The sequence below is a fragment of the Saccostrea cucullata genome, unplaced genomic scaffold (genome assembly GCF_032062105.1).
Source record: "Saccostrea cucullata isolate Sc308-1 unplaced genomic scaffold, CSIRO_AGI_Scuc_v1 ctg5755, whole genome shotgun sequence".
Lineage (NCBI taxonomy): Eukaryota > Metazoa > Mollusca > Bivalvia > Ostreida > Ostreidae > Saccostrea > Saccostrea cuccullata.
In genome coordinates, this window is record NW_026929553.1 from 14591 (window position 1) to 39527 (window position 24937).

The 24937-nt window shown below is 31.9% G+C and overlaps 1 long non-coding RNA gene and 1 pseudogene across 1 annotated transcript; both read left to right on the forward strand.

Annotated features, from left to right (window-relative positions):
- Window positions 1-352: 352 nt before the first annotated feature.
- LOC134281209 (blastula protease 10-like) lies at window positions 353-18104 on the forward strand (annotated as a pseudogene).
- A 3299-nt stretch (window positions 18105-21403) lies between these two features.
- On the forward strand, window positions 21404-23725 carry LOC134281208 (uncharacterized). The gene is made up of 3 exons (XR_009995035.1): window positions 21404-21492; window positions 21983-22090; window positions 23624-23725. It is a non-coding gene; the product is annotated as an uncharacterized LOC134281208 (long non-coding RNA).
- Window positions 23726-24937: the final 1212 nt, after the last annotated feature.

The following is a 24937-nucleotide window of genomic DNA, read 5'->3' on the forward strand; positions in this document are numbered from 1 at the left end:
AAAACACGTTCAGGGCGGGACAACACCTAGAGAAAAGCAGACTTGGAGTCCGTGGATTGGCGAAATCAAAGCATGTATATATAAGGAATAACTGTAAGATTTTTCAACTTCATGAAGATGATAAATGGATTGGCTTGTGTGATAATTTTATGAGGCGTTTATGCAAATTATCACACAAGCCAATCCATTGATCACCTAAATTCATGAATCCGAAAAATAAGACAGTTATTCCTTAAATAAATATATTGTAAGAAATTGTCCCATCATTTTTAACAAGTATTGATTGTTCAACAAACAGATCAATTAAAACATTCAATGAACTACTGAGCAGGTATGTTATATTTTATAGATAATGTCTGAGGAGTTAAGTTAGATACAATGTATATAAGTATCTGGATACAAAAATAAGAAAAAATGAAAAAAAGATGAGATTGAAGATTTCAGGCTCACAATGTACATTTAACAATGATAAATTTGGTGGAAAACAAGCACAGACCAATCATCTCTTAAACATCAGGTGTTATGGAAAAATGAACATTTTATATACTACCATAAGATTTGAAAAGTTGTAGCTAAAAGATTTTATTTGCATTTGATATTTATCCAGTTAGAACAAAAGAATTATAAAACACGAAGTTTGTAAGAAAGAGTAAGAAGCTCGTCAACTTAAATAAGAATCATAATTACATGAATCCAAATATCTTGAATATGATCAATTTCCATTTATACAAAAAAAAATTACTAAAGCATCTTTGACTTTTTATACCAACTTAATGCAGGTCATGGAAAATGAATACTAGTATATTAGATAAATCGAATTTCATTAAATCATACAGTAAAAAAATACCGGTATTTTGGGAAGAAAATCCCACTTGCATTACATTCATACTATACACGTATATGAAATTAATTTACTACAATCATTTTATTTTATAACGTTAACACACTAACTTGGAAACTCTATTAAAAAACACTTTTATGAAAAAAAATCAACTAACGATCATTTCCATTTTGAATTAAAAAAAATTGCTTAAAATGCTTATACAGTGTACCCGGAGGTATTTTACGTACATGTACTTCGAGATTGTTCTTTATGTTTTAAGTGCGACACATATTTTCTTACAAGGTTAAAAAATAAAAGTAAATATTTACAAGTAATTTAAATCAAAGGAAAATTAATATATGAATTTAAAAAAGAAACTGCGTTTAAAAAAATGATTTTATCGGCACATTTTCGCAGTAATGCAACCACGTGGAAAATAAGTGAAGAGCTGGGCATATAAATAAGGATAATAGATCGAATTGGCTCAGAAGCAAGATTGTGCAAATACAAACATGCAAAAAACTCTTTTATTTTTTGTTCTATGCTTTCTTTTATTTGATTTAAAAGAAACATCAGGTAAACTTGATGGTAAGTATTTCTATAATTTATTTGATATACTGTTTTAACGATATCTCTACTATTTAACTGTTTTATAAATAACATTTTTTCGGAATAAGAATTGTCTTTATTGATTTAATACTTTAGGAACTTCCGGCGGCTCTAAGAAGACACAAAAAGTTGGGAAAAAACACCTCAACCCCGATGTTTTGAACAAGGTTGGTTATTTTTCATGAGAACTATAAATAGATCTAGATGCTCATAGATTTTAGGTGCAATATGAGCTGCAATTTTTAATTTTTGTTTCAGCAACTTTTCTCTTAAATAATTTTCTTTAAATAACGATTGAAAAAAAGTTCTAATTTTTATTTAAAAAAAAACCTTTCGTCGTCATAAAGAAAGATCCTTTTCAATGAGAACTACAGAATTGTCGACTAAAAATCACAATATACAACCAATTATGATTGTATTAATAAGCATATTTTATATTATTTATTTTCTATAGACTTTTTATTTCTTTTAAATTTACCGATTTGTAAGATTGAAGATAATCCTTTTTTTATCTGTGGACTCACCTTTTTTTTTTATAAATTTTAAAATCAATTGATATGTAACAACTTTAAAAATACTTTCATGTAAATATATGTAGGGTATTTTGGTACATAAGTACCTATGTAAAGATGTAAAAAATATTCATTCAGCATTATAAACTATTTAGAATTTTATCTAAATGAGCAAATTTCAGTTGCAAGACTAAAAAACTCGCACTTCCCTAATATTCATAAGTAGAAAAAAAGTTCTGGGACCCGTTTCATCAAAGGTGGTACGCCTAGTCGGTGTCTTCCCACTTAGCCAACATTTTGAAAAAATACAGGTAAAACACAGGTAAGTCGGTGTTGGCTAAGTGGAAATGGGGTACAGGTGAAGAACCAAAGAAATAAATTACAGGTAGGCTATAGTCTGTTTTAGCTTATGCTGAATAAATAGTGATAATCCTTGTTAGGATATTATAAAATATTTAATTGTTCTCTTCTCATAAATCTTAAATTGTTCAAATAAAAATATCAAATATTGTTTTAAAAAATATAAAGCCATAATTTTTAAAATATTTCATTATATTTAAAACTATTTTAGATGTCTTCTTATTTCAAATATAAAATGAATGAATAAGAAGTTATCTTTCTCTAAAGAATTGTATTTAATTGATGTAAACCTAAAATGATAAATGCATACATTAACCACAGGATAATAATTATGCTTATCTAGCTAGATTCTTAAAAAAAATCAAATATAATAATTTATAAAATAATTATATACTTAACTTGTGTATCGGTAGTATAATGTACAAGCACTTTTACTAGTACATGTATATAAACACAACCATTTTTAATGATTATACATAATTATTTCTTCAGAGTGTTTAATTGTTTTTATTTAATTTCTAGTAAAAATATGTTGTGTGGTCGAAAAAAAATATTTGTTACAATTTTTTTTTTACTTAAATAATATTAATATTCTATTTATATATTTAAATTCATTAATTCTCTGGTTAAATTTTGCTACTTTTTTTCATTAAAAAATTAATGAACATTAATTTTTTTTCTTTAATTTTATAAATTATTTATTTTTACTCAAATTTTGAATCTGGTAGATATATTTTTACACAGTTTTTATTTCCCAAAGGAAATAATTCTCAGGTAAGTAATATACATATACTAGTATGCATAATCACTCAGGTGTGAAAATCAAAATTTTGGCTTTGTGAGAATAGGATTTTTCGAAAAGTTGGCTAAGTGGGAATAAACCGCCTAGTCGTAGCGCTGCGCCGGCGTAAAGTTGGGACCAGCACGAAGATACAGTGTGTCGTTACGCATGACATTTAGGCCAAAAATTTACGTCTGTTCATGGGTAGGCGTACGTTCGATTATAAAGTTTAAAAACGGCAACTTTGATTTTAAAACAATTTAGCGAATTCTAAATAAAAAGTACAGTTCTAAGAAGTTTTAAAATACGAACAATACATTATTTAATTACGCATAGCATGAAAGGGGGGAGGGCCGGGACTGTTACAACCACTTTTGAACGTGGTTAATCGGACTTATAAGGTACTTAATATTTTAATAAAATTCTTGTGAGAAAAATTTTTTTTCTTCGACCACCATTTCTATTCGTTATGACAATGAATTCATACATATTTGATTGTTGGATTGTAAATCGACTACACATTTATAACTATATTCATACCCCCGCCCCACTTGAAAAGCGTGAGGATGTAGAATAATCAGGATGTCTTTCTGTCCGTCTGTCTGTTTGGGGTACCCGTCTCTTATTCGCAACTCTTCTCATACCACTGAATGAAATTTGATGAGACTTTCACAGAATCAGTTTGTGAATCCGTTTGTGTATAATTGTAGAAATTACTTGATGTTAACTCAGCAGAAGAGGATCTAGCAGAGAGAATGATTGTATATATAGATGGAAAGAAGAAAAAGGTTTGTAATAATTATCAAAAAATTTAAAAAAAAAAAAAAAAAGCTATAAGCTATAAGCTTAAGGTATTCAATGTATAATGAAGGGGTTTTGGTCAATTTTTATTAACTTTAAAATAGGTAGTATTGCATTGAAAGATAACGATAAAGTGAAATTAACCAAATTCAAAAGACTGAGTACATGACTATTGTATGGTAACAATTATTTTGCACGTTTAAAACTTTTTGAAAGATATTTGCACTTTATAAAAAGACAATTTTTTTACTTCTAAAAATTTCGGCGGTAGCGAATTTCTTTTATTTAATAGTTTAATGAATAGAGAGTTTATGCATATTTTCACTAAGAGATTTGTTTCAAATTCAAATTACATTTTACAATATCTGATTCAAACATGCGCTGTCCATAGACTTCAGTGTAAAATTCGAGGTGCAATTAATTGGACAAAAATCAAAATTTCTTTTGCAATTTCAATCCGAAAACATCTTCAAAATGCTACCGTAATTAGAATTATTGATTAATTAATTATTAGATACAAAATATGGTCGTTATACATTGAATACCTTGATCTCAAAACGTCTTCGTTCTTATGTACTTGTTATAGTACATTTAATTAAAATTGTCATACATAAGAGTTCACCAAAAAGACATTAGTTTCTATTGATCTAGGCTTAACTTTGTAACCCCTAACGAAGAGAAAATTTTCTCATCTTTATCGTTTAAAGATTTTTGAATCCATTAAAGATGTTTACGTTTTGTCAAGTAAACATATGATAAAAGATTAACATTTTTCAATTGTTTACAGGTCCTGGTTTTGTTCAAATATGTAATGTAATAAGTTATAAGTTTATAACGTCATAACTATTTTTCTTGATTATTAGATCGCAATTTAGTTATTATTGGCAGGACGAAGATGCTAAAGCAATATGAGCTGCAAGTTTGGCATGGGAAAAAATTTGTTTCAAATTTGTTATCAACTATTTTAATGACAGAAGAACAGACATAAACCTCAGTTGTTTATTCGATTGTACAGAAATATTTCAACTTAAAATTTTTAGTTTGGTTTTGTTTATCCTAATGCTTTTTATTATATGATTGAATTATTTCCATCTCTCTGATTGGCTGAGATCCAACTATTTTAGAAAAATACTACGTTGTATTGACCTGCACGTGACGTTCCAAGTCAATACAATGATTTATTTCCTCTACATTGATCTAAAAATAGATTGGGGAATTCCAAATTGAAACATATTGTTTTGGAAAGCTATTTAAACGACTCAGATTTTTTTGTGAAAAAAAAAAACTAAACAAAGGCGAATATATATTTTAGGGTGAAGATGGTAAGATGGGATGCAGGGACCCACGTCCAATACTTTTACTGAACATGTTTTATTTTTTACTTTTTGGCAGTCAGTTTACCCTGATAATAAATATTCCTTCCTTTCAAAATCTATCCTATAAAAACACTGACATTATATTTTTTTCATGGAAACTAAAATTGATTTAAAAAAAAAATCAAATTGATACGACTGGTACGGTTTATTCACATTTTAAGTCTGTTTCTCTCTTGTACTTGGCTAGGACTTTATTAAGTGCAAGTTAACAAGTAATGAGCTGCATCATTTTATCAGTGAATCATTTAATAAAACAATTATTGCTGTTTTTTCGGTCAGTACAATGGTTTAGCCATCTTCGAAGTACAATATTCACCAAGCCCGAAGGGCTTGGTGAATATTGTACTCCTCAGATGGCTAAAGCATTGTATTGACCTCAAAAAGCAGCAATAATTGTATAGAACTAGATACGATCTCGTTGCTAGCAACGAGTGGGTCTTCCGTCCGATTCTCGATAAGATGAGATAAGATAATAATTGTATAGAATTACATGCAAAATAACAAATCATAATAACACATTTTAAAAGCAAAATGATTTTCTCAAAAAATGCAGCTCAAATTGTTTTAGAAGGAAAAATAAATAAACACTGTACTATAAGTCTTTTCTGCTATGGAAAAACTGTATTTTTTTAAAAAAAAATACACTTTAAGCTATCCGTTGAGTGAATTCTGATCCAAGACAGTGTAAAATACCCCAGAAATGAGACCTAGATGTAATGTGTCATGACACAAAATAGATGGCATGGAATATATGGACATAACGAACAGTATTCCAGCCCACAAAAAAACATCAAAACAATATAGAGCAGAGCTAACACGGACAAAAAAATCAGAGGTTGGATCAGGTGCCTTGGGGGAGTGAGGATACTATTCTGACCCGCCACATCCGCCCTTAATATACTCCTCGTCATGATCGAGTAATAACGGAAAAACTCGTCGTTAATTCAGTGAATATCAACAGTCTCGTTTAAAGTCATAATTTAGTAGGTTCTATGATCGATACAATGACCTTGTCAGTAAATACAATTTATCATTGAGACGAATGCTGACTTCCAATTTTCATACCATGAAATTGTTAGTCCTTTATTTATACATTGAGTAGACGACGGATTTTTTGTTATTTTCTAGGGATGTCAATTTTACTCGGACAGCTTAGTCGAATAGTCGGATGCCTTAGTCGAACGATAGTCGAATATTCGTTTAATTTTGATTATTTTTTCTTACCAGTTGTACTGTTTATCCTTTACAGACTAATTTACAATATTAACCTGGACGCTATCAACGATATACTATTACAACGAATTTGGTAATTGTAAACATGTACGTAGTGCAATAAAAATTGTACATCAATATGTATCCATTGTATTTAATATCAAAATTAATATATTAGCTGCAAGTTTTATCTAAATGCAGGATACCAGACGCCCGTATTTGTTCTTTCTTTACATAACGACAGTACATGTACCTCATAATTGAAGCCAATTATTACATGCCTGTCAATGATCTTTGACAGGTAAACAATTAAAGCGCGTCTGTTATAAAAACAAGAAGAGAGCGAGAACTTGGGATAAATTTAAATTATGATATTTTGTACAAACAATCAATGATTGTATGAAATTAATATCAGAAAAAGAAAGCACGGTTTAAGTACTCTCTATCAACTGACCCCGATTTATATGTATTTTCGATTTTGTAAAAGCTGTCTACTAGTAATTAATGTTTTTTTTTTTAAATAGACTTGTTTGCCGACGTACGAATAATTTCCTATGAACAGTTATACCATACCCATAATTTTTCATTTGAAAATAATGATTTGTATATAAATGAAATGGGCAAATATATAAGTTTATTGCCTTGAATTCAAAATTACTTTGATAAAACACATTTTTAACGAATAATCGACTAAAGAAATTTTAGTCGATAGTCGATATGATCGAACGATAGTCGAATACTCGATTATTCGTTGACATCCCTATTATTTGCCGATCATGACAAGGAATACACGGCGGGTTTGGCCGGTAAGCAGGTAATGATCACCCTTCCATGGAACCTCATCCCACGTGTGAGGTCCGTATACTTGCTCTGCTCCTACTTTTTTTAAATTGTGTTATGGACATCTGAGCTTGTATACTGTTCGGGATTTCCAGGTAATCTATTTATAGATTTGAAAATACGCTTTGACTTTTATCATGCAATTCAGTCTCTTAATTAACAAATTATGTTTTGTATGTTATTTAAAAACTCATTTCCGCGTACACTGTATTTTAACTATCACATAAACAGGTGGAATGTACACACTCGTGGTATTTTTCTGGTTAATTTACAGAAAAAGAAGAGTTAAACTTTAATCACATTTACTTTATGAAGAGTAAAATACAAACACAATGCCTTACTTTCTTTTTGATCTTTAAATGGCATTCTAAGGTTGAAAATGATTGTAACTTTCTTTTATCTAAAATATGAAAATCAATTTTAACTAGAGTAAAGAATTGTAAGACATACAATCAAATGGGATAAAATATTCAAATATTTGACTATTTATGAGTTTTTTTTGTATGAAATTTTACCAATTTAAAATGACCTCAAACCTCTTTTTCTTTGATGTTAACATAAAATTACGGAAATATGTATAATATCGGGATTTTAAATTCACAAATGTGACGTCAGGGAGCAAAAAAAGTTTAAAATATTATTTTTGCAAAAATCCCGCGCATTGATTTTTTTATTCAAATAAGGCCGAAACAGACCGTTAAATTCAAATTGCACTGCGATATCACTTGCACAAGAAGGTCAGAGGTTTTTCATTTTCTGTTTTGATTTCATTATTACATTGGACAGACAAAATTTTAGAATAGAAGTAATAAAAAAAGTGCCTTATATGTAGAAAACACTGGAAATTGAGTAAAAGGAACATGACATTTTGATAAATTAGAATATAATGTGTGAAATCAATTTACAATTTATTTATGAAATTACGTTGAACACCTTAGAAAAAACTACATATATCGTGTACGTTAAAGTTTCGCGTACACGTTGTTACGTCACTTGTAAATAAACATCTCTATTATCTAGCATACGTGCACATTGTACACATCATTATATTTATTCAAAAACCATGTTCCCCGAATGTTCGATTACGCAAGCATAAAGTTATTAATTTTGTGTGTTTTTAAACATAGCCCAAGAACCTCAACAAAAGCCCAAAGAACTTTGAAATAGCTCAGAGATTGGACACACATCCTAAGCGAAAGACGAGACCGGTAAGATTGTGTAGAGAAGGGTTAATTTTTTAAGGGTTGGTGGGTGGGTGGGGGTAATTATTTGCCAGAAATGTTAATATCAGTAGAAATGTATAGAGATGTGTTGGACTTTGAAGGATAAGTTGGGTTCAATTTTTAATTATTTGAGGGAAATGTATACACAGGATTGAATGTGGCGAGATGAGTTGGGAGTTAGAGGATTAGTGGGGTAGGACAGGGGTAAATATTTGGAGAAAAATATCAATATGGAGGAAAATGTAGAGAGATGGGCTGGACAATAACGGATTGGTGATAATTCATTATTGGGGAGAAATGTATAGAAACTTTGCTAAAAGGCAATTGATATATGAGGATATTGAATGTAAAGAAATGTCGTAACCATGGAGAAATTGCAAAATTGTAGAGAAATCTTAATTGGATTGAACTTCTCTTCGATCTTCTGACATATTTTTTAAGTACATAATTCCTCAAAAATGAAAATGTTAGGGGAAAATGCGAAACAAAACAAAAAACGTATAGAAAATCCTTTTGAAAATTATATAAAAAAAAGATTTTTTAAATAGTAAAAATAAAATCAGGAATGCATATTTGTAGTTAAAGTTATTTTCCTACAGCAAACACCTGCCAGAAGGAGGAAGAGGCTTTTTGTTCCAGAAGACAACCTAAAATGGCCTAACAGACAGATACCTTACAGCATTCAAACAACGACATACCAAAACCGTAATATAATAGATAATTTGATTGAATGGTCTTGTAAACATCGCATAATAAAGTTTGCAAAGAATATAGATCTATTCTAAGAAGGACGCATCATTGGATTCTTTCTTATCCTCAGTAACTGAATGTTTCATACACTAGTATAAACGTATTTATCAAACTTAATTTAAAAAAGATGCTCCTTTAACCCGTTACTGATTTGCAAGTCAATGTTTTGTACACGTCAGAAATGAAATATATATATATTTATATATAATTATATATACAATATTCTATAATAACTTTATTGACTGACCTATTTAAGTATTTGACGTCGATTATCAAATTTCAGTTGGAGACATACAACAGAAGTTTAATGAAGCAGTCTCAAAGTTTAATGACGCGGCCTGTGTCACGTGGGTTCCCAGAACATCCGAGTCTACATATATCAACGTCATCGGAAACGTAGCAAGGTAATTAGAAATGGAAATGGGTTGCGGTAGGTAACACTAATAATAAACTTTCTAACAAGAAATTCTGAATGCCTTAACAATGCCTTCTGAAGGTAAAATTTTTTTGTGAGTCGGGTCAGTTTAAGTCAATCGATTAGGAAAGGGAAATCAAGCATTCTTTTGTGAAGATGGCCTCTAATTCAATAATATTATCTACAGATGTGCTTCTTATGTTGGTTACAACTCGGGGCGACAGGACCTCTGGCTTTACGAATTCGGCTGTGTATATGTAAGTATATGCTTCTGAACTAGTAAGTTTCTTCTTTAACAGAGGATGCTTAATCCTTTACGGATATCACCTCTAATGTTTTATTCGTATTAAGTAAAATCTCAGTGCTTTACAAAATAAACTAACCGGTTTCCATGCAAACACGTTTTTTCATTTTTTTTTTCACTTTTTTTTTTAAAATCTGTGAAACCCAATGCTGAGAGAATGGTTCCCTTATTTTCAAATCGCCAGTATTGACTTGAAATTATAATACAAAAAAACAACAATAACATATATTACTTTTATTTCCTTCATAAATTTACCATTTCTTAAAGGTTGATATTGTATTACACGAAATGTTGCATGCTGCGGGTGCAGTGCACGAGCAGTCACGTGAGGCGGACCGCGATCCCATCATCACCTTCAACTGGGACGCCATCAGCAGAGACGCAGAGTTCAACTACAGAGGTTTAAGATTGAGCAACGCAAGGCAATACGATCTGGGCTCTGTTCTCCAGTATGAACTGACGGTGAGAAACCTAACACAATTTATTATCCCCTCGCGCAACTAGTTGCGGAGGGGATATATATTTATATAGCATCGCGAATGTGCGTATGTGTGTGTTAGTATGTTGTTACACCTTGTGGGTAATATTGACAGAAAACCTTTGCATTAACCATTCTCAGTGTTTACATACTTGTGTGGCAGCATGAAAAGACAAAGCCTATTCATTTTTAAGTTCATTGATAAAATATTACTTCAGATATCGCATTTTTACTGCCTCAGAACCCTGACATTTTATGTACGAGTTGACAATAATCATTTGTGAGCAAGATTGACAGAGAACCTTTGCATTAACCGCTCTCAGCGTTTACCTACTTGTGTGACAGTATGAAAATATATAGTCTTTTCATTTTCAAGTTCATTGTTGAAATATTTTTTCCAATTTCGTATTTTCACTATCTCTAGACCCTGACATTTTATGTACGAGTTGACGGTAATCATTTCTGCTAGGGAACCAGTTTAAGAGCCAGTTTTAAAGATTAAAAGGCGTGTCGATTCTGCAGAAAGCAGATTAAAAGAATGTGATGCCAACAGGTGTCTATAGGACTTTTGGGTGCACGTTATTCCCGAAAGCTGTAATACAACAAGTTCAATTAAATTCTCCATGTACATTGTTATTTTCCATAACGAAAAAATGCATATTGCCTGGACCTGTGTGATATATTTGCATTGTAGGTGGGTAGATAATTCAAATTACTGAAACTTATACATTAAGCATACATGATATGTTTTTTTGCTAGGTAAAAGGGGAACTGCCCAATTAAGTATGCATATTATGCCCCCCCCCCAAAAAAAAAATGCTATGCAATTTGATTTTTGTTAAAAATGAACATCCCACATTCTGGGAAGAATGTGAATTTGTTTTTTCAGATAGATTCTCAAAGGTTAAAGTAACACGTCTGTATATGTAGGTTTGTTAGTAGTAAGATGGGAAAATTGGTTTCTTCTTTTGTGTGTAACAGAAATGAAATGCTTTGCATTGACATCAATATCAAATGCTTCTTAAATGCATATTCTCTTTTACGAATGGCATGCTTTGCTTTCATTCATTTCCGAATTTACCATTGTACTGAAATCAGTAATATCCGCCATTTCTTTTACAGTTTGGCTCTACAACTTATATGATTTCTAACGACCCTGACCTGGCTTATCTACCGAGACAAATCAAATCTGATTTATCGTTTTACGACAAGGCCGAGCTGAATGCTTTCTACCAATGCGCGGGTAAGAACTTCATTTATACAAGCTGTGAAAGATTCCCTAGAAGGAGCAGAACTTAATATTATTTTTTCATCAATGAAACTGTCTAATTAAAGTTTACTCATTTTTGTCACGATTTTAAGTCACAGTTTTACAAATGACATGCAGATTATTTTTTCAAAAGTGCCTTTTAAATTTAATTATATTGAGTTTCGAGATTTTGTTTAGAAATAATGTGAGTTAGGAATAAACTATCGAAGTATCTCTTCAACTGTTAAACTTCATATAAATTCAATTAAAATTTCCAATTGAAAGGGTACAGGACCCTGTACCAAAAACGGTAAATTAAGCCCTTGGAACGTTGTACAAAAAACAATAAATTAAATGTTTCTCATTACCATTCCAGATGACTGTGTTAACCCGCCCACCTGCCAGAACGAGGGTTTCGTGAAGCAGACGAGAGGAGTGTGTAGCTGTGTGTGTGTGGACGGACTGACCGGGGCCGACTGCTCACAACTGGACACTTCACCCGGTCAGTAGACAAATGGAACTTAAAATTTTCATTAAGAGGGTTTATATCATACAATCTTTAAAATAATTGGGTTTTTTCTCTCTCTAAACTGAGGGGGGGGGTGTATTAGGTGGGTAGTTAGCTGCAAATACTGTATACTGGTTTATTTTTGCCCCGTGTTATTTTCGCCCTTTTGAATTTGTGAACAGTTTTGCCCCGTTTTAAATTCGTCCAATCATAGTTCTATTTAAAAAATTATGAGAATCAGGATGTAATTTGAATTCGCCCCCTTTTAAATTCTCCCAATCAAGGAGAGGGCAAAAGGGGCGAGAATAAAACGGGGGCGAAAATTTCCCTGAATACAGTATATGTTTCCAGAAAATTTCGAGATATTTGAATACGGGATATTAAGGATAGAAATTAATTGTGTCCTGGAATATAAAAATGAGTAAGGTTATTTTACTTCCATGAGTTGGTAGAGTACATTCTCTAAAAATTATTTTATTGATACCCCTGCTTAAGGAAAGAAGATATGATTGTAAAACACTAATGTCCCGTTATGGCAGCATTGCAAACATTAAGCATTTTTAAATGCACATTTAATTAATGGTTCCAAAAGTAGGGTATTCTTACTGGGAAACAATTGTGAAATTTTAAAGTAAGCTAACTTTCAAGTTTTTTTTAATTAGTACAAAAATCTCCAATTTCAAGGTCAAAAGATCAGTGTAATTATTATTAAATGATAGGTCTTCAACATACTATACTTATGAAAGGCATGATTGCCCCAACCCAAACCGTTCAGAAGCAATGGTGAAAGTTTAATTCCTTAAAAAGTAAGTCAAATTCCAATGTCAAGGTCAAAGGTTTAAAGTAATTGTTATCAAATAAAAGTTCATGTCATAAGGATCAAATATATAAAGTATGAAAGCACCAGCCCCAACTCTTTAAAATTATGGTCAAGGTTTCCTTTTTTAAAGTAGGTTAATCTCAAAGGTCAAGGTCAAAGTTCTTTGTATCTTTATTAGGGTCTTCTCACAAAGATGAAAGTTCTATCCCTTACCGTTCAAAAATTTAAAGTTTTTTTCACAAGTACGAAAATCGACAAGGTCAAAGGGTAAAGGTTGTTGGAATCCAGTGAAAGGTCTTTTAACATAAATTACATATGCAAAATATAAATGTCCTAGTGTCTACTGTTCAAAAGATATGGCCAAAGTAAAATTTTAAATATTTCATGTAAAAGTGGGTCAAACTCGAAGGTTAAAGTCAAAAGGTCAACTCGTTACAAGAAAAACACATATGAAATATGAATGTCATAGATCCACTACTTCAAAAAGTTATTGGCAAGGTTGAAGTTTTTGCAGAAAAACAGAGAGACAGACAGACAGACAGATTGACACGACAAAAATTATACACCACAGAACCTTCGTTTACGGGGGCATAAGAATTAAAATTTAATTTTTTAGGATGTGGTGAAATCATAACTCTGAACAGTGGAGAATCTCAGCAAATTTCCATGTCACCTTACACAACTGGCTTGAAATGTACATGGCTAGTCAAGGTAGGTAAAATAGGCCCCAGTGGTACAGCTGTAGTTTCCTCCTCTGTCCTTTATAGCAGGATATGTAAGAGTTCTGATAATTTTATTTTCGATTAGAAAGTTTTTAAATATAGCTTTGAAAATGATATTTTGCAATAATTTCTATTTATTGCTTTTTTTATCACAACAAATACCACGTACTGACAGCTTCTTTTTTTAAGCCAAGCTGAAGATTTTAAATGCTGTAACCATATGGGAAAAATAAGGATTTAAATAACAATTAGATATGATGGAGTCTGCACATTCAAATTGAGAGCAATACATCCCATAGTTTAATGTTTTGTGATGATAATATTAATGTTTCATTTAAAAATATTCAATGCAATTTATTATTTTAAATTCACTTTGACAGCAGAAACGAGGGACTTTGGTATTGATTTATCAACAAAGAAAGTAAATGAAATTCAATTAAAATGTAAAAATAAAATGTATTCTTACCTAAATAGGGAGCAGATAAAACTAAGATCCGCCTCACTGTTGACTCAATGGATCTGCCAGTCAATCAACAGGACGCCTGCAATCATTTTCTGGAGATCCGGGATTACCTGTCAGGGGCCCCAGGAAAACTGTATGTATCATTTGGCTGTAAATAACACATTTATGTAATCAGTTAGACAATATGACAATATTTATCATCACGTCGAATTCTAAAAAAAATAGTAATACTTAGATTAAATAAATAATAATCCATATCTATCCTCTTTTTGGCAGAGTTTGTGGAAATTCTGGTGGTGGAGTTTTTACAAAGAAGCGCCTGGGTCCATCTAACATGATGGTCGTCCGGTTTGATAGCGAAACATACGACAACATCGCTCCCGGAAGTGGATTCACTTTTACAGTGGAGGCAGTGCCATCTGGTGGGAAAAAAATCCTTAAGGTTTTAAAAAGATCTCAAATTAATTTTCTGACAGGTTACTGAGAATGACTTCGTTTTAATCACGTCTTGTAGCCTGCAGCAGCAACCCGTGTAAGTATCCCTCTACCTGTGTGGACGGGGCTTCAACTGACGACTATACATGTCAATGTAAAACAGGATATTCCGGCACAAACTGCGATACAGTCTCAGGTCTGCATCAATGTTGAACCACCATCGAAATTTATTTGTAGAAAAAAGAAACTGTGTATAGTAAAACACCCTGACAAAAATTGCAAAAGTGAATTTCTTCATGAAAATTGTAAAAGTCTTAGCTTCTATATTGCAGCCTCTGCTGAAGTTACAGATAGTTTTGAGGATGATTTTACGACATTGATGAGACACGTGACGACAGGGGTAGACTTTCAGTGGTCAACTGGTCTGGTATGTGTGAATTATCTCCCCTTGTTATTTATTTATTTCTGTTACACGAAAACCTTAACTTTATGTACAAGATTTGAATAATTATTTTCTTTTTTGATGTTTACCTTTTGAGAAAGTAAGAGTTTTAAACTAGAGAAAAACAACTCTTTTTAAATGATAGATAAAATCAAAGTACTAAAAGCACTCATGTGAGTTAAACATTGTGTAAAATAAAATCTTTGATCGGGAAATAAAGGGAGTGAACAATATTATTATTTCAAATACAGACAACTGTTTCAGATTATTTGAGTTTCAACAAACTTGAGACATTCAGAGACATTGAATAGCAAAAGAATGCATGGACCATAATGCTTGCTTGCCTACATTAGTCCTTTATTTATAACGCCTGCCTGAAAAGTGGGAGGGTATTTATCAATCGGGAATTCCGTCCATCAGTTTGTTACGATCTAGGTATACCCATCTCTTATCTGCAAGTCCTCTTACACCACTAAACGCAATTTTCATAAAATCTTTATACATATTGTCCTTGTGTACCTTCTATTACTTTTTCATCCTACACATATTTTGGGTTTACTTTCTCTTTGCTTTATCAGTACTTTTATTTAAATGATAAGCAAATACAACATTTAATTAATACCGAGTTGGATAGAAGATCAAAGGGACATTCGTGTACAGTTGACCGTTTCCTTTTCATTTTATCAGTACTTTGATATGAATGGTAACCAGATACAAGCTTCAGATGGTCATCTTATGGCACAAATGATCGTCCCCTTATTACATCTTCTTTCTTCTACGCAAGCATTGCTAAGATGGAAACATCAGCAAAATTTGAAAGTAAGTTTATTACAGTCATTTTTTGAAATTATTGAAAGTAAGTTTTGAATTTTTAAAAGTAAGTTTTTTAAGTCGTTTTTTCTTTTTTCAGTTTTTTATTAAAATTTAAAAAAAATTAGACAAACTCTATAACATTATGAATATCTTCTCATAGCTGAAGTAAAGTTGGCATTAAAATCTTTGATAATCATTAGAGAATAGACTGAATTATTACGTGATCCTTTTAAAGCTTTGATCGGTTAGCTTCCCTTTCTTTGTATAATTTTTTTAACATGTATCAAAATCAGTTAAATCGGTTTCTTTATTTTTATATATGTCGCGATGTCATTTGTCAATTTCACTCTATATCGAAATCACATAAGTCATTTACTTAATCTTCAATTACATCGAGACCTGGTTGGTAAGTTACATGCATATTTATATCTTATTGACTTCTTCATGCATATGTGTGTCTAGACCTGATTGGTCACCTATTTAATCGATTTTTATATAGTCAAGGTAAGATTTTTCAGTAATACGTTACTTTACCTTTATTTATGTCGAATTATGTACATTTAGTCACTGGCTTTATCATTTTTTACTAATATGTTGAAATCTCTATTCGAAAATTTATATTCTTTATACGTATAAGTCTCGTCTAGGTTTAAGTCACTGTTTATTCACGTATCTTCGATTGTTCAGTAATAAAAATTCTACATTTTAGACTGGTAAAAGTTTTTTGCAAATATTTTTTTGAAATGTAACCATTCAATTAAATTGTTCCTCACTCTTTTCTCTACACAGAGATTATACTTTCAGCTATAATTGGTTAGTCACTTAATCTATTTTTATGTTGAGATGTTATAGGTCATTGTTTAAACTTTATACGCGTACATGTTATCCTATTGGTTAGTTATTTTATCTTTATATATGGCAATATCTGATCGGTCGTTGACTTGATCTACCTACAGGTGCAAACCGTTGCCTGAGATTTGATTATGCTTTATCCAATAGAGATCTAGGATCCCCCTTTGTAACCAAACTAACAGTAAAAGTGATGAGTGACTCAGGGACCACACCGCATCAATTCTCTACAAGCACCGGTAATGTATGGACCACAGCTGAGATAAACCTACCCGCAGCTCCCAACTTAAAGGTACATTATATTGTTTTTAAAAAATAAAGTAGTGGCATTTTTGGTAAGGTAGATACTCAATAAATTCATGTCACATTTTCTTCGAAATACCCTCAAGGGAGTAATTATTACTAATCATAAAAACACATGTACAATGTGAGATTTACCAACGAAATTTGAATTTTACTTAAAGCTGACATGAACTCTTAAAAAGGCACCAGTTTTCATCTTTGTACGACTTACTACATTCCTGTTCGCCTTTGTCCGCCATATTTCCTCGATTCCGCCATATTTAATCGAACATTTTTGGCCACCTGTACCTGCTATATATAGCCTTTTGGGACTGTTTCACTTCAGTGATTTTCTATCCTGGCTGTCGACATGTGCACATCTCCGATAGCAAAGTTTTAAGAAGTCCATAAACTGACTAATATACATGTTTGAAAAGTAAAAATTCAACAAAAACTAGAACTATACCGAGAATTAAATTATTTTTGAATGCATTTGCTGCAATATAGAAAATACACTTACACGGAAAATATTCAAGTAGAACAAAAATTCCATGCAAGTCAGTCGAGAAAACGCGTCAAACGCAGTGATAGAAATATTTACCTGAATACTGCTATCGTTACAGGGGTGTGCACATGTCGAAAGAATTATCCTATTTTACTTTTATTGAAAAATGCATCTCATAAATCATGTAATCCATTGCTAACTCAACAGTAAAAAACTTCCTGGTACACACGTGGCCCATGCCGATCAATTTATTTGATCAGGGAAAATATCAAAGGTTGAAAGCGTCGTAGGGTTGACTGAAGAAAATGCAGATAATTTTTTTTTAAGAATAAACATTACTCTTGTCTGTAAATGGTGTAAAAAAAAATTTTGAAAACATGGTTTAACTTCATCAAATTTATATTAAAGTATGCATTATTACGAATCATTCACCTTTTGAAGATGTAAAGACATTTTCCTGTGAAAGGGGTGGGGGGGGGGTAATAAAACATGCATAACACTCTCATAATTTTTTTTTAAGAAAAACGTCTAAAACAGATCGGATTTCTTTATGATCAAATAAATACTGTATATTGGCTTTATTAGACCTAATATAATTTGATTTAAAGTTATTTATAATTCTATGGTCAATGAAAGAAAAAGTGAGCAAATTCACATACCCCACACTCCCACATAAGTCGAAGTGCTGAAATTCACAGAAAAAATAAAGGAATCGTAATTTTCTTGTAAACTGCTCATTTTTATATTCAAGATATGGCCAAAATCTAAATGTAAAAGTGCGGACATTCCCGAAAAAAGAAAGATTTCAGAATTTCCTGGTGATGAACAAATACAGACATATTGACTCCTCTGAATATCAGCATAGTTCAACAAAACTCTGTGCATTAGTTTATAAGACCAAAAAAAAAATGGGCTGACTGATGCGTCCAAAACATTATACCTCACGCAACTTGTTGCAAAGGGTATAATAAACGAGTGTGATTCTGTGGTACAATGATAATGAAAATAGAATTTAACGTGAATTAAATTTCTAGACATAAATAATTAATGATAACTTGAAAAAGCAGATAAAAAGAGAGAGGAAACCCCCCGTGAGAATTCCACGTTCTACTTATAGCTTTTCGAAAATTCTCTTGTTTGTTGTCCAGGTTCAGCATTTAAAGGTACTTGGACACAGATTTGAAGTTAATATTTTCTATTTTTTTCTGTATAATATCACGAATTGTATATTTTAATAGTATTTCACACAAAAATTAATTAAAAATCTTATTTCATTTAAAAGTTATTAAAACTTAAAATTTTTTGGCGGGTTTGATAGACACATCCTTGCACTTTCACAAATTTTAACTTTATTCTTAATCCTTAGGAAAAGTGGCAATTTTGAAGTGTTTTAATGAGAAATATTAAAACTTCTATCAGGAAAAATAATTTTATTCAGAGTAGAAATGTTAGAAAGCAAAACACCTTCACAAGTATCGTCATTCTGAACTAAGAGATACGTACAGAGTTTAGCAAATCGAGCACACTCGTGTTATGTACACAGTTTTTGTAAACAGGGCTAGAGTTCTGTTATTGTTTATATTTAGAAATCACCGGGTGCGTTCAATCGTCACAGTCTGCTTACCACAACTGCATGGACTGACAATATATTGTGTGTTTGTTTTGCTTTCGAACGTGTCTACTCTGAATTTTTTGGATTATAGTATTAATATTTTTCATTTATACAAGACGAGATTGCCTCTTTTCCTAAGGATTAAGAATAAAATTAAATTTGTGAGAATGCAAGCATATGTCAATCAAACCCGCCGAAAAATTGAAATTTCAATATCTTTTAAACGAAATAAGATTTTTAATTAATTTTTGTGTGAAATGCTTTTTAAATATATAAGTCGTAATATTATAGAGAAAATAATAACTTCAAATATGTGTCCAAGTACCTTTAAGTGTCGGAACCGGGGGGGGGCTTTTTTTTTTTTTTTTTTTTTTTTTTTACAAATATATACATAGTATAGACATTGAATATTGCTGCGTAGGTTTAGCCCCCCCCCCCCCTTTTTTTTATAGACAAGTCGCTGTATAAGTTAAAAAAGAGGAAAGTGTAGGTGTTTGGAGAAAAATTTTGTTACTGAAGTTCGAACCCAACCAACCCCCTTTCCCCCACACGAAATAGGATATTTGTGTTTAGGAAAAGGACATTTTCCCCCTTTTTTAAGCTTGTCAGATTTTTTGAATGTATAAAAAAAATCTTTGCACTTAGCCCCCCCCCCCCTTTCAATTTCCTTCCAAAAATATGTACTTTGCCATTATAACCATATGGGCGGTGAGGGTATCATTTAGTGAGCTCATTTCTCATAATACCTTTAGTTTCTCTTTCAATTTGGCCGTTCGGATTAACTTCTCGTCCAAATTAAAATTATTTTTCAATTTATGAAGTTTCGACATCCCGCCTGAAAAAAACCCTTGAACTGTCCTAAGGCTTAATTAATGGACAGCACAAAGTGCGTAGGATGGTAACAGATGGTTACAGAGTGAGAGAGAGAGGAGAGAGAGAAAGAGAGAGAGTTATTTCAATATACAATTAGTAAATAAAAATTATCCGTATTCAACCAGTGTCAAGACTCCCTACCATAGCTTTTAGAATTATCTCCCAAATACTCCTACAGAAATTATTTTTAAATATAAAAAAAAGTAGCTAGACTATCAGGCAGGTATACTGAAATCTGGAAAGCCTCTCTATAACACCATAATTATAAAACATTTATATATACATACCAAAAAATGAACATACTTTGTGGTCGGAGTGACAAATTTAAAATAAAATTTTCAAAATTGAATTCGGCAGAGATGTCCGTCTTCCAAGAATATTTAGATAACGGTCATGTCAATTATTTTTCACCCCCCCCCCCCCCGCCTAAAAAATCAAATGCCTAAATGTCAATCTGAACAGGGGATGGCATTTCTTCGTATGTTTGTGTGTTAAAGAACGTATAGATCTATGTACACATAAAAAAAATTTTATTCTGGTTAATTGCTTTTAAGATATGAAGTAAATAATTGCGGTACATCAAATTACTAAATTTGAGATTAGTACTACAATTATCAGTTAAAATTGACAAATGAATTTTGAAACGCAAACCAACTGCAGACTATATACTTGACTTTGTAAATAATGTATATTAGAACTACATGTAGATAGACAATTCACAATTATAGCCTATGAAAATAATTTATAACCCCCCCCCCCCCCCCCCTCTTCAGCCGCGCAAATACCAAATAACTTCTCTTTCCACTTGTGATATTTTCGCTGACCAAAATCTGATTAGCACGGACTAGGTGTATCGACGTGCTTGTATGTACGGAGTAATGTCAGTGTGTTTACTATTGAGCTTTTACGGAGTTTATTTCTTTTTTGTGATGCATATTTCAATAAATGGAATTCAGGGTGTATTTCACTTGACTTGTGCACATCTTCGAACCGATGCAGTTACCTTATTACCAGGTATGGGAATGGTTACAGCGTTCGAGGCGTTTTCTCGATATGCACCAATTGCATAGGGTCTGCAAATCAAAGACGTTGGTTGTTTTTTGCGCCATTCAAATGAAAATAATTTCAAAATGTGTTGCAGATTTCACTGCTTTTTATTTCTGCATAAATTGGCGCACTGTAAAAATACGTACTCGTGCATCTAAATTTCTTACCAAACTTGTATTTTTTCTTTTGATTCAAATCAATAATTATTCAGAAATATATATGATTATTATTTTGTCTATTGTGGTTTTGAACTGTCTTGATTTCCTTATGTGTTCTTATGTATGTGTCGGCATAGTGTGCCAGAATGGCGGATCTTGTCATGTGACCGCTGGTTCGACTCCTGAGTGTCAGTGTCAGACAGGCTTCTCTGGACAGTTCTGTCAGAATGGTATGTTGTCCAGTCTTCATCATTCAATATTTTTATTTTGCTATCAATTTTATTAAACAACCTTAAAGTTTGGCATCTCTTTGATACGAAGGAACACACCACTGCAGGAGAAATCAATACTAAATTATTTTGTGTTACAAACATTGTCGTATGTTTTGATTCCAAATACCCTTAGACTTTTTTTAACTTATTGGTATTGCGTATACAGAATTAGATGATCTTGATATTTTTTCATTTGTATATCAATTAAGTTGTTTGAACAGCATTATGTTTCTGACCTTGTTCTACTTATAACAAGTATTTCCTTTAACAGGCATTGTACTCAATTTTACATGATATTGCAGTCATCTCTAGTAGTATCAAAAAGAAACTATTGAATGCACTTAATGCGAAAAGAATAAATAATATATGGTAAAGAAATTTGTTCATAAATGACTCTAGGAAAAATAAAAAAAACAATCCATTTGTTGTATATAAGAATATTTTTCAGACGTATGTAGCGGTAACACGTGTGTAAATGGAGCTTGTACACGTGTGTCAGTCACTGACTATACCTGTCAGTGTGACGAAGGCTGGTTTGGAGATAATTGTGACACTAGTACGTGAAGATTAGTATATTTTGATATTAGTTAAAGCAATATGTGCTGCGTGTTTGACATTGGGGAATTTTGATGCAAATTTGTAATTAGCTATTTCAATGACAGAAAAAAAAAACATAAACTTCTGTTCATATTTGCCATAGAAAATATTTTTTTTAGCTTTGATTGAAGCAAAATTGAAATCTTGTCGTCCTGTACAATAATGAATTCTTCAAGAATACTCAATATTCGGTCGTAAAGAAATATTTCTTTCGAAGCATTTTTTAAACTTTATTTTGGGCTTATTTGTCATTAGGGTTTACATTACATACGAATGAATCATAATTGCCATACTTTACCTACAAAATAACATTTTCAATAATGCATATGGAAATAACGAACAGTATTCAATCTCAACGTCCATTAAACAAATATACAAAATAAGTGCAGAGCAAACACGGACCTCCGAAACATCAGAGGTGGGATCAGGTGCCATGGAGGAGTGAGCATCCCCTGCCGACCGGTCACACCCGCCGTGTGCTCGTTGTCATAATCAGGATATAACGGAAAAAATCCGTGGTCAATTCAGTGTATAAATAATGGACTAACAATTGGTATGAAAAACGTCATTCAGCATTTCATTCAATGATAAATTGTATTTGCTGACAAGGTCATTGTATCGACCATAGAATTTACGAAATGATGACTTTAAACGAGACTGTTGATATTCTTGTTTCATCAACTTGCTTGTCAATAATTTACCTCGTTTAAGAAACTGTTCATACGCAGAGCATGCTCTTGCATATCGAATCAACTGAGATATAAATACTCCGTATGCAGGTGATGAAGGTATATTGCTGCATAAGTAAGGGAAGTTGACGATAGAAAAATTAAAGTCATCACGTTTATCATATAGCTTGGTTGTTAGATTACCATTAGTGTCTTTTTCAAGTAAAATATCCAAGTATGAAGCAGAAGTGTCGGACTCTGTGGTATCTTTTATCTCAAGCTCACCAGGATATATCGTGTCAACGTATGAATGGAAATTATCATTATTAATTGACAATACGTCGTCGATATATCTAAATGTCCAGTTGAAGGCCACAGCAAGTGTATCTCATATTGCTTGTACTAACTGAAATAATTGTGGGATTGTGAGTTAACAATGGATCAAGTCTAACAATGATATATTTACATCCACTTAATATATTTTTCTTTATTTATTAAGAAAACCCATTGCGTTCATCACTGCATGAACTACATTAGGCATATTACCTGTACAAATTTCTTGATCAGTGGCCGTTCCATCATTGAAACGTACAAAGACGTTCGCATCATTAACACAATAATTATTATTTTACATCCTACTTAAAATGATAACTTAAACAGATATAAATATAAACAATAAATTTTCTTTCTTTGTTTGTTATTACTGGAATGAACGGTCGCATGTTAAAATAACTGCAGCATTTGATAGCAAACATGAAAAACATACTCGATTTTGTTTGAATTTCCACCACTTTAAGATGATTCCGATATTTTTTTTTCTTCAGATCCTTGTTCCTCTAATGACTGTGTGAATGGAGCTTGTTCTGCGGTATCAGCTACGGAGTTTACATGTCAGTGTAATGAAGGCTGGTTTGGAGATAAATGTGACATTGGTAAGTGAATACAGAGACCCAATCAAATGAAAAGCAAACACGTTTTCCCCGAAAGTAACATGTGTAGACCATGTTTCAATAATGTTTGTTTGTCCTTTTCCGACCGGGGGTAATAAAGTTGAATTGGTTGGAAAGTTGATAAAAAGATTAAAAGTTTCAACATCATCAATTGATCAGTACTGAATGAAAAAAAGTTTTTTTTTTTCAGAAATAATTTTATTTTTTAAAAACCCTTTGAAGTTCAAGAGAGACTTAATTTTTTTTGCCAATCAGTCGAAATAGGGCAAACAAAAACCAAATATCTTTAAAAAATGACCATATTTCACCACTTCCATGGAAATCATTAATATTTTTTTCTAACGAACAAGGTATGGTCTCCATACAAATCTTACCCTGTGATTTTTTTCTAAAAAATGAAATTGGTGTAAAGGGTGAAAACTCATGCTTTTTGAATAATTGTTATTCCATGCAGAAAAATCGTACAAATCATTTTTTCTCACATGGGTTTTTAAATGCTAACTGTGAAGTCATAAACAAGTGCATTTTCCCGTATTTTCTTAAAAGGTTACAAAGACACCAATTTTCTAAGTAATGTTCTTTCAGATGGTACATGTACTGTCCACAGGCATCGCCCACAAGGATTTTGAGATATGTGATTTTTTTATTGACTGTTGAACAAAAAATCCAAATCAAAAAATTAAAGTGGGCGATGGATGTGGACACTATTTTCTGAAGGCGAATTACTCTTGAAATGGACGATTTTGAGGTTTTTTGTGTTTTACATAGAGAAATGCACAACATTATTGATGTCTTATTTGCGGAATGGTAAACCTTCATGCCATATATTCTTTCCTGATTTAACACAGCCATATACTTAACTAACATTTAAGCTAGTTTCAAAACTTTTTGATGCCACAGTGAAGTTGCCATTACTTTTATAGGGCACAATAAAGCTAAACCTGTTTACCTCAGAAAGTACACAAAAGTTAACCTGTCAGGATAAGCCCAATATCTGAAGCAGACATTGCAGGGATTGATTGATTGATTTTATATTGTTTAACGTCCCTCTCGAGAATATTTCACTTATATGAAAACGCCACCACTAGACGGTGGAGAGCTGCAATTCTTGTCCAAAACTCGACACTCAAGGTCACATTTTCTGTGACTGAAATCCCCCAAATGCAATACAACAAAGATTAATATTTT